We start from the raw sequence: 6,099 nt of genomic DNA on the forward strand, positions 1-6,099 counted from the left end.
ACAGAGGCATGGTCGAGGCAGCGTGATCAGTTGCGTCAGGTAGCGCACAACTTCGGAAGCTGTGTGCAGTACGAAGACAGCCACGGGTCGTCTCAGGCCTCGTCGTCGTTCCCGTGTCCGTCGACCATGCACGGGCCGACGTCGCAGTTCTTCCCAAGTGCAGGTAACGTACATATCTCTTTAAAATTACATCAAGTGTTCCTACATATTTACTAATATCACATACAGGATACGATCCAGCTACTGCGTTCGGCCATACTGGAATGTTTAGAGGGACAGCACCAGTTGGCGGACCGTATCCAGGGATGGTACCGGGGCCACAGATACCGGCGTACACAGGTTAATTTATGTTTCGTATTTCGGTTTATACATGTCATTACGAAATATACGAGCGTACGCTAACATCCACATTTTTTGCGTAGGATTCTACCCCGATGCGGGCGCCGGACCTTCTTCTTCCTCCTTTCGACCAGATAACGAGACATTCACCTTAGATGACTTCGACAGCTTGAGTCCAGAAGAGCCTGCCGCGCAAGGTGACCCCGATGTCTTGGGGTATTCACAGCTAGGAGGAGCACCACTTGGGATCTCTCAGCAGCAGACACCGCAGCCCCTTGCGCGTCCTGAGCGACAGGTGAGGTCTCCGGATGTTCTCACCTACTCCGAGGGACATGTCCGTGCCCAGCAGAGGGCTAAGAGGGTCCGACGCCCTAGGGGTGGTTAGATGTATATGATGTTTATTTGTAATGAGATAGCTGTGGACCGCTTATTTGTATCCGATGTTTATGATTGTGGTAGGTTACTTGTCATTTGTTTCTATAGATATTATTGATGTGAACTTATTATGTTTGTGGGTTCCATAATGCTCGTGAAATAAGGGAAGTTCTTGCGATTTTTTCCCGTGATTTAATGAAGGACAAGTTACGTGCGGTAGGAGTTAGCGGCCGAGATCTTGCCGACGATGATGACGAATACACGCTCGAATAGCTCAAAATAGGTCCCTGGAAAAATAAAAGTCCCCGGAAAAAAAAGGGGGGCCTGTCGAAAAAAAGGGGGGGCCTGTCGCCCCCCCCCCAACGGGCGACAGGGGCTTGTCGCCCGAGGGGTGGGCGACAGGACCCTGTCGCCCGTTGGGGGGGCGACAGGCCCCCCTTTTTTTTCTCCAGGGACTTCGTTGCAAATTGGAAGAAAAAAAATTACACTTTGGGCCTGTCGCCCTATGGGAGGGCGACCGGGGTATATTTTTGAAATATTTGAAAACGGACATATATTTTTGAAATTTTAATTTTTAAAAAATATAAAAATGAAAAAACTTCCGAGGAGCTCGCCGCTTGGGCTTTTCCGAGTTTCCAAGTGCGCAGAAGCGAGACCAGGCCCAGGCCTACACTTGATATGGATGGATTTATCAATACATTCAGATCCAAATCATTACATGGAGTCCTGCCACGAGGTAATCCCAATCTCCCAAATTAAATTATGTAGGTCATTTTGTTTTTTCTAGGTACATAACTTTTTATCGTGCACTTAGACATACGCTACGTCTACATACATAGTAAAAAGATATGCATCTAGAAAATGTAAATTTGTCTATAATTAGGAACATATGAAGTACTGAATAAATGACAGCTAAAGATAGGTGACAAGATAAGCATATGGACCGGAACGGTGAAAACAATGATAAATTTGATAAATGACTGCTACAAATGAAGCATGTTTTGCTCCGTCCCCGTTGCAGGCCCTGCACACCGAAGTAGAAATTAGGAGGCCATCACCACTCGTCAGCAGTCGGTCGGATGCGTCGGCTCTACGCGGTGCGGAGCGGAGATCTACGTGTCGTCCTTGACTGCGGAAATTAAAGAATCCATCCGCCCCGCCTGGTTTGCCTCCCCTCGCAGTCGTCGCCCCTCACGCTCGCCTTCTGCGTCACCGTCAGCGAGTCCTCGAGCCGACGCTGCCGCCAAGCCTCATGGCCGTCCTCCTTCGCCATGTAGTGAACGAGACCACGCCGAGCAGCCCGAGCTCCTGGTGCGTCCTTCAAGCCCATCTGGCCATCCCGCTTCATCTTCTTCCAGCACCTGACGTGACAGGAAGGGGCCTCACGATGCGAGCTCCGCTGCAGCACCGCCGTCTCCGGTTATCACACGTTATGTTCCGGCCGACGTTCACTGCCTTCTTGGTCTCTCGGCTCGGAGAGCTCCGCCTACAGTTCCACAAGCACCAGCTCCAAATCCGGCTGCCCCCATCATTTCTGTTGCTTTGGTTATTCCGTGACTGGTGGCTGCCTGCGTCAACCATGGAGAGCCCTGCTCGTGGTTGTATTTGCCATCATCATCACAGACGGTGTCAGCTCGCTTTCTCCTTTTGCAGATCTGCTCAGCTTTCGGTCTCCACGGCTTTTGCATTCTGCTAGCAAAGGTAGGAGAGGTAAGGACTGCCCTTGATTCATTTCTTTCTTTCTTTTGTTTATGTTTATTTTCTCATCATGGAATGCTACCAAAGTAAATTGGTAAAGATTGCTGCACACCAGAATTGTCACGTATGTTGAGTTTTTTTCTCATCCCATACCATCTCCTTAACAACTACCTTTACTTTATCTTATTATGATATAATATAATGTGATACATGATTAAGCCATTCACAATATAGTTTCACTTTTAAAGATTGTCTTCTCAAGTGTCCTGTTATACATTGTCTTATAAAAATAAAGTACTTTCTGATTATAATTATCATTTGGCCTACACCAGATTTTGTTGTAGAGAGGTTAGTGGCATAGTGGGCTCATGAACTTTTTCCTTTTATCCTCGGGTATCCAAGAAGAGGCGGAGTAGTGTGTTTTGACTTTTGAGCCTGGATGTTAATAAGGTTCAGCGCTGGATAATGGACAAATATTTGGTGCACAATCCATCCATACGATTCAGAAGGTGCAAACATTTTATTTGTTTAGACCAAATCACTCATGACGTTTCCATGCTGATATTTGGTACCTGCGTATTATGGCTGTTCCTAAGCCCTCAGCCACTGTATATATATTCAAAATTATATATGCACGCATAATATGTACTTAAGCTACATGCTTCTACAGGCTTAGGACACATTAGCCTTTGACAATATGAATAACTGACTATTCACTCCGTTTTTATTTAAATGTCATATTAGGTTTGTCCTAAATCAAACATGGCAAACTTTGATCAAACTTAGAGAGAAAAAATAACATTTTTAATGTCAAATTTGTTTCATTGGATCTATCATGAAGTATAGTTGTTGTTGTTGTATTTTTCTATAGACCTGTGTCTCCTGCCTACCCGGTGTTTCTTCATTTTTTTAAGCAAAGCCCGCTATTGCTTCGTTGCTCCTGCTATCATGCTCATTGCCGACCAGCGCAACATTTTTGTGGTTCTCTTTATCCCTTTTGGTCCTCTTCTCTTTTGTGGGCCGCTCGCTAGGTCGTCCGTGCCTATTCATTATTTCAGCCCGTTTTTGTTGCAGCTGCTGGGACTGTAGAGGACCGATGTGGCGTAGAAGGTACATAGTCCCGAATCAAGGTATTGTTGTTGAGCAGTGTCCTTTTTTTATTTTCATTCTACTTTGCCTTTAAATTATTCCTACTTTTAACCTCACCTTACCTATAGTCCTGGCTTGCTAAATTGCTTCAGTATTATTTCTTCAGTTGTGATATGATAGAGCATATAACGGACAATCGTGATATGATGAGCATATAACACCAAGGCTTCAATGTGTCGTTGTTACCAGTACAAAATCTTCCCATTGCCATGCTCCACTGCTCACGATCAGCATCATCTTTGCCATGCCCGGTTCCTTCTCTGCTGCAAAAACCGAACCCCTGCAGGCCATGCGACCGTATACGCGCATCACCTACAGGCGCGGCGTTAGCGCGCCAATATACCTAGTGAAATAATGGTGAGGGTTTAATTTCCTGTCAAGTTTGCTCCAGCCTCCAGCAGCCTCTATATAAACATGGACAGGACACCAAGGGCGTGTTTGATATGGGCCATTTTGGGTGGCCCGAGCCCCCCAACTGCAGCGACCCATGTTTGATTCATTTATACTGTTCCTTGGCCTGTCTCCCATGATGCAAAATAGGCTCTCTCTCCTGCATCCCACGAAACGCTCTCCAGGTTCGTTTCTCTGGAGCCAGGCGCGCTCCGTGCTCTGTCGCTGCATCCTGTCACCTTCAATCCCAGCCGCTCACCTCTCCTCCGGCAAGCCCTCTTCCCCCTCCCCGCCGTCCTCCATGGGAGCTGCCGCGCGGCTTTCGCAGGAAGCGGCGCATCGTCGAGGTCGCTCACCTGCTCCTCGTCTTCTACCTCATCCGCGGCCGCAGCGGCGGCCGGCTCCGGCGTGAGCGGCGCCGCTGGGGACTTCTCGACCGGGGCGTCCTCAGCGCGCCCTCGTCCCCGCATGGGCGGAGGAGCTCGGAGAGGGCGAGCGCATCGCGACCCTTGCGGCGACGGCCATGGTGGACGGCCGCAGCAGCAACCGGCGTCGGGGCTCGGGCGGAGCGTCGAGGCGTGCCAGCAGCTTGGGCGAGCCACGCAGGCAGTTGCATGCCAAAACGCCGAGCGCAGCGCTGGTGAGCGGCGGCCATCGCCGGCAAAGCAGGTGCGTGCCACTGCTTGCCATCGCCGGCAAAGCTGGTGAGCGGCAGCCATCTCTCTCCCCCTTTATCTCCCGATTTTGCAAGATAACAAGATGATCGGCCTTAAAGAAAGTTGTTAATCTACGAGAGATCTCCATCTTTTCTTAAAGGACCATCATCAAAAGATTACTGGTTTTCAATATTTTGAATTTAGAAGAAGGGCACAATGAAGATCCGATGGCAGCGTTCTCACCATGGCCAACGCCTAGCAGGTGTTTGATAGAATGCCAAAAAAAGAGAAACATGAGGGTAACCTCACCCCATTTCAGATGCAAGGTCATCCTATGCATTTCTACAACAAATCAAACACAATCACATCCAGACCTGGCTCACTAGGAACATATCAATCAAACAACAAGCGTTGCCCTCGGCAACCAGGCCGTGGCTGGCCATAGCCAGGCTCGCCGGCCAGGCTCGCCAGAGTGCAGATATCAAACACGCCCCAAGCGTCGCATTGCAACAGCTAGCCCGGCAACCAACCCCCACATCCAAATAAACGCAAGAGAGATCAGCAACAACTAGAAACACACCATCATCATCTCCCATGGCGCCTCTCAGCAGGGTCCTGTTCTGGGCGGCCATCATCATCACCATCTTCTGTGCACGGACGACAACATCATGATGACTGTACGTAGTGTTTGATCACATATATACGCGCTCAACCCTACCATTTATTTTTGAACAGATATTTTTGATGCATGTTTACCCCATCGATCATTGACAATTAATTAATTACTGTTAAATTTACATTTGTGTAGTGAAATGCGGCCCTCTAGCTCGTTGCACTATCGATAAGTGCCGCACAATGCAAGCTGCGAGTCCTCCGGGTTTGGCGACACTGTTGTATGCAGGATCACGCCTCCCGGCACGACACTGGACACCTGCTGCTGCATGCAGAATGCTGCTCGGAGACTAGCTTGACTTTCAGTATCGAGGCCGGCCGGCTCTAGCTAGCTAGCTGGGTGTGAAATAATGATAGATCAATGGAAATGTTAATTGTGGATCACAACAATTTGGATCTTGTAAACTTTTTCATTATTACCAACTATATCCTCTGGCATTGACTCAGCTCCGTAACTGCTTTGCTTTCCATCTCGACCATCATCTCATTATCATGCGGTGGTGCTCGCTGGGCTCCCAAAGGGTTGGGCTTTTGGAATGCAGAAAAGAAACAGACCGGGCCTCTCTCACACTTGCAGATCCACTGGATATGTTACCCGGTCGGCAAGGATCCGGCGGGCCTCACAGCTATTGATTAAGTCATCATATCTTGTGCATTCAAAAATAGTATTTTATTATTTAAAAGGCAGCCATTATATGGCATCTAAATACACAATTTGAGGATTTTTTTTAGAATATGAAAAAAATTCTGGCCTTGATCATTGACAAGCGAATGACTACAGCCAAACACAATTTGAGGACATAAAACCAACATAAGTGCT

General features: G+C 48.1%; 1 long non-coding RNA gene across 2 annotated transcripts; it reads left to right on the forward strand.

Annotated features, from left to right (window-relative positions):
- Positions 1-1,812: 1,812 nt before the first annotated feature.
- On the forward strand, positions 1,813-5,725 carry LOC120711446. 2 transcript variants are annotated; one of them, XR_005690290.1, is made up of 3 exons: positions 1,816-2,921; positions 3,487-3,542; positions 3,668-3,992. It is a non-coding gene; the product is annotated as an uncharacterized LOC120711446 (long non-coding RNA). The 2 variants fall into 2 exon arrangements; XR_005690291.1 differs by lacking the exon at positions 3,668-3,992 and adding an exon at positions 5,416-5,725 and having other exon boundaries at positions 1,813-3,542.
- The last annotated feature ends 374 nt before the right edge of the window (positions 5,726-6,099 follow it).

The sequence above is a fragment of the Panicum virgatum genome, chromosome 6K (assembly GCF_016808335.1).
Source record: "Panicum virgatum strain AP13 chromosome 6K, P.virgatum_v5, whole genome shotgun sequence".
NCBI classification, from domain to species: domain Eukaryota; kingdom Viridiplantae; phylum Streptophyta; class Magnoliopsida; order Poales; family Poaceae; genus Panicum; species Panicum virgatum.